Raw genomic sequence first — 13,437 nt, forward strand, 5'->3', positions numbered from 1 at the left:
GCCCATTAGTGGAATCCCAAGTCTCAGAGAAATGAGCCTGATTTATTACCCCAGATGCTCAGTCATTAGCTAGGACTAGGTTGTGAGAAGCATGGCCTCAGTTGTGAACATATTGGTGGATCAAGGTCAGTAGTTGGGGCCATTGATTAACTATGCTCTGCAAAGGGAATTCAGGGACCCATTTTCAGAACCACATTTCAACTCCTTTGCCCCAAAGATTTATTTCTTCATGCAGGTTTGGGGAGAAGCTCTTCCATGGTTCCCATGGGCCTCTCTTCCTGAAAGGAAACTTAGAAAAGGAAGGTTAGTAGGATGGACTACAGAAATTGATCTAGAGGTCACAAGTGATACTCATCCTCTCCCTTTTCCACTATCCACTCTAAATTCCTCTCACTTGCAGTTATCATCTTAGCAGGTCTTGGTGGTTTTTGTGGTGGTATAATCCAAAGCTTTATTCCTGGTCTGAGATTTTGGTAACTATACTTTTGTCAGGTCATGGTCGCTGCATATGTTCAGTTACAGTGGGGCAAGGGAGTGTCAGATGTCCAAGGGAACCACATGAATTCTGCTAAAAACAAACAAACAAACAAAACCAAAAACAGTGCTACCTTTTCCTATTGATCAGGGTCAATTATCCTTGTCATGATTGTGACTCCTCTTTTTGCCTACTGGTCCCAGGAATAATGAGTCCAAAGTGCAGAAGTCATAGCTTGTGGTTCAAAGGGACCCTTGCTGTGTCCTTTAATAGGAGTGCAATCTCTTTGATGACCAGTACCACCAGCCCCAACCCTATCGATCCCAGATTTGTGGATATGGGAAGCACAACATCCTCTAGTGGGTCATTGGCAGTAAAAGTAAATGGGGGTGTTCCTACATCCATTTCTTAGTGGATCCATGTATTTTTTCTATTGGGAGTCATGAAGACCTCTGATTTATTTGTATAACACATCCTGAATTATAACTCCCAATTTTTTTCAGAATGTTATCCTTGAGTGGCTTTTCACCTGTGCCTTTAGAATGTCATTCTGGCTTTCTATGAGGTCAGCTTTTTCTGGATAGTTGGTATGTCCCGCAGATCCCATGGCCATGGGTCCACTCCCACACCTCTTTTACCATGAAGCAGGTACCCTGGTCAGATGCTATGTTACATAGGATTCTACATCTGTCGATCAGGCATTCCATAAGCCCCAATATAGTAATGTTGGCTAAGGATCTGTGGGTGGAAAGGAAAACCCACACCCAGAATAGCTATATATCTCTGTGAGAATGAACCACTGACTCCTTCAAGATGGAAGGGACCCAATGTAGTCAACTTGTCACCGAGTATCCAGTTGGTCTCCTTGAGTAATGGTGCCATACTGGGGACTCAGCATAAGTCTCTGTGATGACAGATTGGACATTAAGGCATCAGTAGCTGTATCAGTCTTGGAAATTTGGAGTCCAAGCTTTTGGGCCTGTACATAGTCTCCATCCCTGCCACAAAGGCCCCTCCATTTAGGTGCCTGTATTAGTTTCTTAGGACTGCCTTAACAAAGTACCACACATTTGGTGATTTAAACAACAGATATGTAATTATCTTACGGTTCTGAAAGCTAGAAGTCTGAGCTCAAGATGTCCATAGGCTTGGTTCCTTTTGAGGGCTGTGAAAGAAAATCTGTCCCATGCTTCTCCCCTAGCTTCTTGTGGTTTGCTGGCAATCTTTGGCATTCTTTGGCTTCTGCTACAACACCCTGATCTGTCTTCATCTTCCCATGGCATTCTCTCTGTGTATCTCTGTCTTCACATGGCTATCTGCTTATAAGAACACCAGTCACATTGAATTAGGGGACCACCCTACTCCAGTATGATGTCATCTTAACTAATTACATCTGCAACAGCCCTATTTCCAAATAAAGTCACAATTTAAGGTATTGGGGGTTAGAATTTCAACATAAGAATTTGAAAGGGGGATAAAACATAATCCATAAGAGTGCTTATAACACATCATGCAGGTTCCAAGGTGGCCATTGATTAAGGCTGGTAATGACAATTGGATGAGTCATTTTGTCTCCTTGATTGCTTAGTGCCTCTTCCCTGGTGGATGTGAGATATGATACAAAACTCCTCACACTTCATGCCCACTCCTGTATATTTATCCACATGACTCTACTCAAGATCTCCTTGTCTTTGATCTTCTAGTCCTTTTCCTTCCAGGTGCCCTACTAGGTCTTCTGACAGGCCATTGACACCTGCCCAAGAATCTATATATATTCTTACTTCAGTCTGCTTCTCCTTATACTAAAAGCAGACGATCAGGGATGATCTTTGTAATTCTACCAACTGGGAAGATTTTCCTTCTTTGCTGTTTTTCAAAGACTCTGAAGGATGTAACTATAATGCAGCCACTATCTAATTTTGGTTTGTACCCACATACTAAGCTGACTCATCCATAAACCAAACTTAGGCTTTACCCTTCTTCCTTCAGCTGGTCATGGTATTGGTGCAGCTGTGGTGGGTTATATGGGGATGTGGGCTACCTTGTCATGCAGCTTACAAGTGCCCCAGTTGTGTTTGAGCTCCATCCTGTATGTACCATTTCCATCTTTTAACAGATGCTGCTGGGTCCATCTGAACCAAAAGAACTCAGTCCATAATTAGTGGTTCTGGACACATGGTTACCTGATGTCCTGTGGTTAAGTGTTCTGTCTCCATCAAGGCTCAGTATCTATCTGGTTCTCACTAGTAGCTGGTTCTTAAAATGTGTATAATTCTCAGTTGCAGATGGCATGGCCTTGCTCCAGAGTCCTAAGGACTGCACTGTGATGTTTTTACTGGGGCTTACCATAAGCTCTTTCTTAGTCAGCTTGGGCTTCCATGACAAAATACCATAGACTGGGTGGCTTAAACAACAGAAATTTATTTTCTCACAGTTCTAGAGGCCAGAAGTCCGAGATCAAGATGCCAGCATAATCAGGATCTGGTGAAAGCTCTCTTCCTGACTTGCAGACAGCTACCTTCTCACTGTATCCTTACAGGGCAGAGAAAGAGAGCTCTCTGGTGCCTCTTTGTCATCATATTGGGGATTAGGGCTTCAATGTATGAATTTGGAGGGGGACACATTCAGTCTATAACATTCCACCTGTGGCCTCCTAAAATTCACATCATTATTGCACACAAAATACTTTCATTTCATCCCCAAATCTCCAAAGCTCTTAATTTATTCCAGCATCTAAAGTCTCATTTGAATATCATCTAAATCAGATAGAGTGAGACTGGAGGTATGATTCATCCTGAGGCAAAATTCCTCTCCAGCTGTGAATCTGTGAAATCAGACAAGTTATATACTTTCAAAATACAATAGTGGGATAGTAATAGGATAGACATTCTCATTACAAAAGGGAGAAGAAGGGGTGATGGTCCCAAGCAAGCTCAAAATTTAGCAAGGCAAAGTCCATCAGATTTTAAGGCTTTAAATAATCCTCCTTGGTTCAATGCTCTGCCCTCCAGGTCCAGTAGGTGGCAGCATCACCCCCAAGGTCCTGTTGGGTAGTCCCCCACCAAAGGCTCTTGAAACTGAGGTAGTGTAGTGGCCCTGATGATCTCTTAATCACTGTCGGCATCATTTTCCCCTCTTCTTGCAGATAGTGCATGTGTGCAGCTGAATAGCTCTATCATTCTGTCTTGTCAAATTCAATAAGCCCAACAGCCTTCCTTTGTTTGGTCCCATCTCCATCCCCTTCAGTTCAAATTGGCTGCGTTTCTGCTCATATAATCCCATAAACTCTTTATCAAGTGATAATCAAGTTGTGCCATTGGTATTTTCTTTAGAACATGCTTTCTCATGTTTTTCAATATGGATAGGCTGAGAAATCTCTAAATCATCAAGTTCTGGTTCCTTTTTGCTTAACAATTCCTTCTTCATCTCTCTCCTTTCACATTTTACTATAAGCAATCAGGAGGAACCAAGCCCCTCCTTCAATACTTTGCTTAGAAATCTCCTCAGCTAAATATCCAATTTCATCACTCACAAATTCTACCTTGCACAAAACAGAACACAGTTCAGCCAAATTATTCACCACTTTATAACAAGGGTCACTTTTCCCACAATTTCCATTAATGTCTTCCTCATTTCCATCTGACGTCTCACCAGCATTGTCCTTAATGTCCATATTTGTAGCATGCACTTTAAAACTTTTCCAACTCCACTCATCATTCAGTTCCAAAGCAGCTTCCACATTTTTAGTTATTTGTTACAGCTACATTCCACGGCTGGTGTCAAGATCTGTATTAGCCAGGGATCTCCAGAGAAACAGAAACATTATAGTTATATAGATGTAGGTGTAAGTATAGATATAGATTGTATACCTATAGCTATAGATTTATTATAAAGAATTGACTCACATGAGTATGGAGGCCAAGAAGTCCCAAGATCTGCAGTCATCAAGCTGGAGACCCAGGAGAGCTGATATGTAGTTCCCAGTCTGAAGCCAACGGCCTGAGAACAAGGAAAGCCAATGGCGTGATTTCCAGTCTGAAAGTTGGCGGGTTCAAGATCCAAGAAGAGCTGATGTTTCAGTCCAAGCCTAAAGGCTGGAAAAGACCAACATCCTAGCTATGCAATCAAGCAGGAGTTCCCTTCTACTCAATCTTTTAGTTCTATTCAGGTCTTCAATTGATTGAATGAGGCCCACTTACATTAGGGATGGCAATCTGCTTTACTCATTCTACCAACCCAATGTTAACTTCATCTGGAAACACACCCACAGACACACACAGAATAATGTTTGGCCAAATACCGGAGTACCCCATAGCCCAGCCAAGTTGACATAAAATTAACCGTCACAAGCTCCAAACTGCTTCTTTTCCTACTCTGATACCTCCAATACAAGATTTTACTGGAACATATGGCCAAAGTGACAAAGATGTCTGTACTGTAGCCTGGACTTCTGAAGAGCCTTTCACCTGCTCTGGGCCCCAAAGCTGGAAATCTTCAATGTCACCTGGTAAATGGGCTGGAGCTGTATTCCTAAGTATGGTATATGTTGCTCCAGAACCTAAAGAGACATACCAAGCCTGTGCATTCTTCTTTGTGATAAGGGATGCAAGACTTTCACTTTGGAAGGATATAATGGTACACTCTGAAAACCTCACTGAAGTGGCAAGTCCTTGAATCTTTATAGCATTTTTCTTCTATTCTCTGGAGCATTAGTTTTACCAATGCCTCCAGCATACTAGCCACTCCACTTGTACAGTCTGACCGGCATATCATTGATGCAATGGGTCGGTGTGCTACTCTATGAGATGTTTAGGAGGTTCAGATTTCTTTGGACCTTATTACGACAGAGGGCAGAGTTAATCTATCCTTGAGGCAAAACTGTAAATGGTTATCTGTCCCACATGATCTTTCCTAATCAAAATGGAAAATAATTTGTTCAACAAACCACTGGCCACACGTCATGTCCTGATGCCTTATTAATCTGCACTAGCAATAAGACTATATAAAGCACAGCAGGTGCTATTGGGGCTGTGACTTGCTATGGTGGTCTAGAGTCATTCTCCAGGACCCATCTAGTTTTTGCAGGGGCCTGACTGGCTAATTAAATGGAGATATGATAGGGACCATCCTCCCCACATTTCTTAGGTCTTTAATGGTGGTACTAATTTCCACCATGCCCCCTGGTATGTGATATTTTCATTTATTTTTTAATTTACTATGTTAGCCAGGTCTGGAAGGTCATTTTCAGGTGTTTCCACTTGGCCTTTTCCACTATGATAGCTCTTCACACAGGTCAAGCATTTAAATGTTGGTATAACTGCAGCTGCTAAGTGTATCAACTCCAATTACATACTCAAGAACTGAAGAAATGACCACTGGGTGGGTTCACAGACACAATGGACCTACCCTAACTAGACTTTAGTCAGAACTCCGATTATTACCCAGTCCCCATTTGCCTCCACTCTAACAAGAGGCTATGACAATGCTTTGGGTCTCAGGATATTGATGTCTGAGTTGACTGAGTCCAATAGTTCTTAAATTTCTGGTTATTCCTCTTTCCCACTGTGTACAATCACTGAAGTAAATGGCCATAGGTATCTTTAGCAAAGGACTGGGGAATCATAACACTTACATTTGCTCCAGTGCAGCAGGATCTGCCGCCTCTTAAGTCAACAAGTTTCAGATCTGAAAAGTGGCTCGGATCGGGATACTAAACAAGGGACGATGACTTTCTGGATGAAACCACCCTCAGTCTCCTGCTCCTCCGTTTTGGCCTTTTTTGGGTTGTAGATGTTAATAGGATTCCCACCTATTTTGCCCCTAGAGATACCAAGCTCTACATCCATCTCCACAACTCCCTGTGAGTCAAGCCCTCTTGGCTGCCACTTGTCAAATGTTGTTGGTCTTTTTAATTGTGGCCTCCTGGCTTCTAGTGACTAAGTGCCACTATCTGGCCTCTATTTCTTGGGGAAGGGGAATATTTTTCCCATAATCATTAATGGGTCCTAACTCTGTGACTGCTGTTGTTAGCTCAGGAACGCAGAGAACTTCTTGGTGGTGGTGTCCCTTACCAGAGGATTTCTGATGGCCTTGGTGAATGGTGTATCTTCTGGGCCCTCCTGTGAAACAGAATCCTCTGATGGGTCTTCTGGCTTCACACATATCCATTCCAGCATGCCCACTTCGCCCAGTCTTTTAATTCATTCTTCTACCATGTGCCCAGGCAACTGAGACATTTCTACTTTGCTCAGCATTGGCCATCACTTTCTCTAGGTTTCTAAGAGATTCCCCCGCCCATCCCTCCCATGAGTTTGTTACACTCTCCGTAAGAGTCCATGCAGAGTGTTAAATCCCGAGAAGAAAGTGCTGTCAATGAATTCTTGATTATCTAGTCTAATATTCCAGCCCCCATGATCAAGCAACCTCAAAACTCCTCTGACTTGTTTGTATATGCTAATTTTTACAGCTCCTTTGTATAGGATCTCTTTCCTCCTTTATTAGGTCAGGCATGTTTTCAGCTCAGTTATGCTAGGATTTGATTCCATTTATTAGCATAGTAAGCAGTAGAGAAGAAGTGGCTCTGCAGTGTCTTTGAGCATGGAGGAAGTACTAGTTCTTACTACGAAGAGGTAGACTATCTCTGCAAGCTTTCAAAGTTCACGAGGGCCTACAGAGCTAAGATCCTTACAGTTGTGCATCCAGATGTCCCATCCCTTGTTTCAGGTGTTCAGGCTTTTTCAGCCAGGGCCCTGACCAGCTTTGGCTACATATTTAAATGTCTTTGGGGCTCTGTGCCTCTATCATGTCCCAAGTTTGTGGCATAACTGTGTCAGGTCTTCCACTATAGAGATAAAAGCCTTTTTGTAAGTTACTAAAGAGGTCCTCTTGTCTCTCATACTTGGCTATTAATCAAGGGGGACCTTTGCTTTTTCGTTATCCCGCCTGAGTGTCTATACAACTTAGCAGTATCCGGCCAACTCCATTGTCCTTGTAGGCATTGCCCTCCCTGACCCCCATACATTTCAAATGCCTGAAATTATATTCTTTTCCTTCTCCTCCACTGGGATGTTTTCCCAAGCCACCACTGATGAAATCTTTAGCACCTGGTCACCACCTTGTGCTGGGAACTATCCATGTCCCTACACTACTCACGATAATACTGTCTTTGCCCACCAGATAGTGAGTGAGCCAGTCCTGAAACTTCATTTTATTTTCTAGCTTTCTTTTGTTTCTGTTTTTTGTTTTTGGACCTCTCTTGGTACCACTTGTGTTAGTTTGGACCCTCTGAGCAGCTGCCAAGGTGGTATTTGGCATGTGTATTAGCTAGGGCCGCCATTACAAAATACAGTACCGCAGACTGGATAGCATAAACAACAGAAATGTATTCTTCACAGTTGTGGAGTGTAGAAGTCCAAGATCAAGATATCAGCAGGATTGGTTTCTTCTGAGGCATCTCCCTTGGATTGTAGATGGCCACCTTCTTGCTGTATCCTCACATGCCCTTCCTCTGCACACATGCCCTCAGTGTCTTTCTGTGTGTTCAAATTCCTCCTTACAAGGACACTAGTCAGATTGGATTAGGGTTCACCCTAACATCTTAATTGCCTTTATAAAGGACCTACATCCAAATACAGTCACATTCTGAGTTATGAAGGAGAGGGAAAATAAAGGATGAGTAGGCATTATCTCAGACTGCAGCCCAGTTCTGAGGGTTTCAGGTAGGCTGATGGATGATCCTCAAGCCAAAGCTACCCATTAGAGGAGTCCCAAATATTTCTACAATGAAGCTGCATTGCTCAGTCAGTTGTGTTTCACTGCTCAATAAAGCTCCTGCCGTGCTTAGTCATTGGCCAGGACTGGCCAATTATTATTTCTTGGGGGACTTGCAATAATCAAAGCTAATTAAATCTGTCAATATCCTTGGCTCAAAATCTTTGCTTATTTTAAGATATTCTTACAAAATGACTGAAGTAAAAATAGATCATAAGGTGAAGCAGCCAAATCTAAACTGTCTCTTTATGTAAATAGCAAATCGTAGCTGCTAGAGATAAAAGTGGATAGATGGATTTGGGGAACAGGATATTTAAGAAGAGAAAGGGACTTAGATTATAGATTGATTTGAAATCACTTATGAAATTCTCCATGTAAGTATACCTTCTGCCATTCACCCAGGAATGCCTGACACAAAGTAATCATACAGGACATTTACTAACAAATCTGAGTATTTTCAATATTTGTTAGGCTAGTAGCTTTACCAAATTACTTCCTTTACTTCTAGTGGAATGACAAGGCTTCTAATCTGTAGATACTTTATTGTAATATAGTTAAGATCTCTGTGTTTCATCTCTTAAAATGATTACAGCAGCTTTTAATTAGGGGGTCATATTTCTTTCTTTGCAAAAATATGCAAAAAGTACCAAAATATGTGAAAGCTCTCATTCAGCAGGTGAATGCAGAACTTTCATTAATATCTAAATGATCTGCATTTCTCCAGGAAGAAACAGTCCTTTTCATCTCTCAGTATTTCACCTAAAAAGATTGTGACCAACAAACTTTCATCAATTTTATTTAAAAACACAAACCAACCAATAGGGGCGCCTGGGTGGCTCAGTCGTTTGAGCCTCCGATTTTGGCTCAGGTCATGATCTCATTTTTCGTGAGTTCGCGCCCTGCGTTGGGCTCTGTGCTGACAGCTCAGAGCCTGGAGCCTCCTTCGGATTCTGTGTCTCCCTCTCTCTGCCCCTCCTCCTCTCATGCTCTATCTCTCTCTGTCTCTCAAAAATAAATAAATGTAAAAAAAAAATTAAAAAACACAAACCAACCAATCAACCAACCAAACAAAAGCTCCACAAAGGAAATAAAAGAAAAAAGAAATATTAGTGTTAAATTATATTTTTAAGAGTGGCAATTTGAAATACTGAATTTTCTACTTACTCTAATTCTCTAAGTGACACATACATTAATCTCTATATAACTAGTGTGTTTACAGCAACCAGTCAATAATTGTCTATTTACTCAACAAATATTCTAGAGCATCTACTATATGCGAGGTACTAGGCTGAATAAGATGTAATACTGGTCCTCAAAGAACTCACATTTCAACTACTTTCCTTTTAAAGAAAATATTTATTTTTACTGTGGTAAAAATATACATAAAATTTATCATCATTAAGTGTATAGTTCAGTGGCATTAACAATGTTCACTCTGTTGTGCAACCATCACCACCATCCATCCCCAGAACTTTATCATCATCCCACACTGAAATTCTGTGGCTGTTAAACAATAATTCCCCAGCCCCTTCTTCCCCTGCCCCAGGTAACCACTAGTCTACTTTCTGTCTCTATGAATTTGACTATTTTAGGTGCCTTATAGAAGTACAGTAAAACCTCGGTTTGTGAATGTAATTCGTTCCAGAAACATGCTTGTAATCCAAAGCACTTGTATATCGAAGCGAAATTTCCCCATAAGAAATAATGGAAACTCATATAATTCATTCTACAACTTAAAAATATTCATATAAAAATGATTACAATACTGTAATAAAATACAAAATAATAAGGAAAATATACAGTATAAAGAAAAACAAATTAATGCACTTAAAAAATTTTTTTAATGGTTATTTATTTTAGGGGAGGGGCAGAGAGGGAGACACAGAATCTGAAGTAGGTTCTACGTTCTGAACTGTCAGCATAGAGCCCAATGCGGGGCTCAAACCCACGAACCACGAGGTCATGACCCAAGCCGAAGTTGGACACTTAACCAACTGAGCCACCCAGGTACCCTAACCTGCACTTACTTTTGAAAACCTTCATGGCTGGTGTGAGGGAGACAAGAAAGAGGAGGATTATTGTGTAGGACAACTTTCACTGTCACTAAGGGAATCACTGCTATCTATTGGCTCAATGGAATCTTTTTCTTTTCATGCAACTTTAACAAGGAACTTATCCAATGACACTTGCTTTTGCCTCCTTTTGAGGATTTCGTGGAAATGTGACATCGCATTGTCATTAAACAGATTCATTGCTCACACTGCTACAGCCTTTTTTGGGTGGTGCTTTTCTACAAAATTCTGCACGGTTTCCCACATTTTACACATTTCTCTAATCTCATTTGAAGTGAGGGTTTCCTCTGCCTTTTTCTCTTCCTCCTCTGCAGACAAGATGCAAACGTAGGCTTCTTATAAAATCTTGGAATTTCAGCCACTCGCATACCTCGTTCATACTTCTCAATGATTTCCTTCTTAACTTCCACCATAATCATCTCCTTCTTATTGCCTATTTTTTTCTGCATGGAGACCATTATATATGCTCGCATGGATGTTGACTATAGTACAGATTAATAAACTCTTGTCATATACTGTATTTAATGTAATTGGCAATAAGACAGCAGGGGAAAGGGTCCATATCTGCAGGCAGCCTGACCTACAATAAAGCAAAGCATTCCTAAGCTTACTCCTGTATGGAAAAGCAAAGGACTCTCCATAGGTGCTCTGAAGTAACAAAAAACACTAGTGCCAGTTGTGGGCACCTTCCAACGTTCTGAAAAATCACTGATTTCTGCCAAATGCTGCAGCCTGAGACTGAGCATGGGAGACGATCACCAATAATCCTGTAGAGAAAGAGAGAGAGAGAGAAAGAGAGAGAGAGAGACAGAGACACAGAATCTGAAACAGGCTCCAGGCTCTGAGCTGTCAGTGCAGAGCCCTACACAGGGCTTGAACCCATAAGCTGCGAGATCATGACCTGAGCAGCAGTTGGACCCTTAATTGACTGAGCCACCTACGGGCCCCGAGTTTCATTCCTTTTTAAGGCTAAAATAATATTTTATCGTATGTACATACTACATTTTGTTTATCCTCAATTACTTTACTCTTAAATAGATAAACTCTCATTTTATTTCTTTCAAAGAGATACCATGAGGCTTTTAAAATTATTTTAAGCCAGTGTCTATAGCATCACACTAGCTGTCCAGATGCCAGTTCCCTGCTTTTGCTGCCACCAAAGTACGAGGTGCTCTCTTTTATGGTTTTAGTTTCTGAAACAATTCCCGACTCTTTTCTTCTATATCTCTTCTTATAAGTCATGGGGACAGTTATACATACTTTTGGGTGTCTTTTTTTAAAGTAGTAATTTCTAGTTTATGTGCAGTCAGAAATATTTACAAATTAGGTAATTACAGGTATGTAAAGAATTGCTTTTGGGGATCAGTTCTTACTGGTTTCTTTATTTGGGTAGTATCTGCGGTCCACCAGGGACTATTCTGCCACAGTTCATTTTGTTCCAGGACCAATGTGCCTAGCTCTCCAATATGTTTAGATACCTTACTCAGTTTCTGAATGTAGCTCATTCTCTCATGCTTTAGTACATTTCTTTTTTGTCTTCTTTGGCTCCTTTATCATTTTTCTCAGAGGAACACTTGGTTCAACATTTAATGATACATTTATTGAATTGACTATGGGCAAGAAACTATACTAGGTGCTGGATTTTTAATGCCATGACAATCCATTTTCTTGGAGAAAACAAGATCTCCCTTATTACCCACCATCAGCTACTGGCTCCCCTTCATTTATGATATATAGGGCACAAACACATTTACCCAGAGGAGATTCCACATTCAAGTGACTTTGTGGGGCAGTCACTGCCATATCTGATATCAGTAGGACACCTTGCATCCCTGAGTGTTCAGGAAATATTATCATGCTCAAGTACCTATATAGGTTTATAGGTAATACCTATGTAGGTATATAAGTAGTTACTATATATTATTTTCAAAAGAACTTTGAAAGAGTAGGCACAGTGAATTTAACAACACTTTTTCAACAGAAAGGCCACAATAGTTGACCAGAAACCTAGAGGATATTGTTCTTTTCACAGCAATCTAACAGATTGCTGAGGATTGCTACTTGGAACTTCTGTTTTATAAGTGTCAAACATCTGACTGGCTAGGGACCACAAAACGATATTCTTGTTGAATTTATGAAGGCAGGAAATAAATGAGAGGAAAAACAGAGCCCATACCCCAAAGGCATATTTCTACATACCGCCTCCCCCTCAACTGAAATGCCTCATTTACAAATCTAACCTAGAGCCAAACATGAACTTTACTTGAGAAATACGGGGCCTGAAGGAGACTTGACCAGTGGTATCATATTAACTGGAAACAGAACCCTGGCATTTCTCTCTGTCATATACTGCCCATCAAATGACTTCTTACTTGGCTATCTTTCCTGAACAAATAATTCATTTTACAGCCTTTCTATGAAGTTGTGACGTTGCCCTTTTACCTTTAGGGAAGCGAAGCACAAAGCACACAAAGGCGGCACCGTCAGCTAAATTCTTCACGAATAACAGAAAAAGCAGAGAGCAATACGAATCTCAGATCCAAGGCGTTACCAGCTCTAAAACCTGTACTGGGAAGTGTGGGGTGGGGGGAGCCGGGAGGGCAAGGAATGGAAGGAAATGCTGGTAAAATTACCTTGACCAGGAGGAAACTTAGAGTCTTTTCCCACTGACTGAAGCCCACCAAACTTTTCTGAAACGAACCACAGTAGGGTGGGCTGAGGCAAACGGACTCGCCCAAGGCGCCCGCTCGTTCCCACCGCAGCGCACCCTGACACCGCCCACGGCGAGTCCGGGAGCTCTCCGCGCAGCGCCTGGAAGACTGAGCCAGAGCCGGAAGCGCGGGGAATCCCGCGAAAGGCGGGGCTGGTGGAGGGCGTGGAGAAAAACCGGACCAATTTACTCCGGCGGGGATTATTGTACAAGGAGCCTATCAACTCCTCCGTAGAAGTTCTCCCAATTGCCAATCTTGGGGCGGGTTCACACCTTCTCCAAGGGAAGCATCTCCCCACATGCCTAGGGCTCGGAGCGCCCCTAGCAACCACGCAAGATTTAAAGCGGAAGGACGGCCCTGGGCCGGCGGTCCCTGGAACCAACCGCGGCCTGGCAGGGAGGCACTTTGG

General features: G+C 41.8%; 1 long non-coding RNA gene across 7 annotated transcripts; it reads right to left on the minus strand.

Annotated features, from left to right (window-relative positions):
- Positions 1-2,880: 2,880 nt before the first annotated feature.
- LOC132672502 (uncharacterized) lies at positions 2,881-13,412 on the minus strand. 7 transcript variants are annotated; one of them, XR_013557454.2, is made up of 5 exons: positions 13,210-13,412; positions 12,951-13,007; positions 6,108-11,084; positions 4,381-4,569; positions 2,881-4,278 (listed from the first exon to the last, which is right to left on the minus strand). It is a non-coding gene; the product is annotated as an uncharacterized LOC132672502 (long non-coding RNA). The 7 variants fall into 7 exon arrangements; XR_013557455.2 differs by having other exon boundaries at positions 6,108-6,594; positions 7,868-11,084; positions 12,951-13,412; XR_009607545.3 differs by having other exon boundaries at positions 6,108-8,026; positions 12,951-13,412.
- Positions 13,413-13,437: the final 25 nt, after the last annotated feature.

This window comes from Panthera onca, chromosome C1 (genome assembly GCF_046562875.1).
Source record: "Panthera onca isolate mPanOnc1 chromosome C1, mPanOnc1 haplotype 2, whole genome shotgun sequence".
Classification (NCBI taxonomy): domain Eukaryota; kingdom Metazoa; phylum Chordata; class Mammalia; order Carnivora; family Felidae; genus Panthera; species Panthera onca.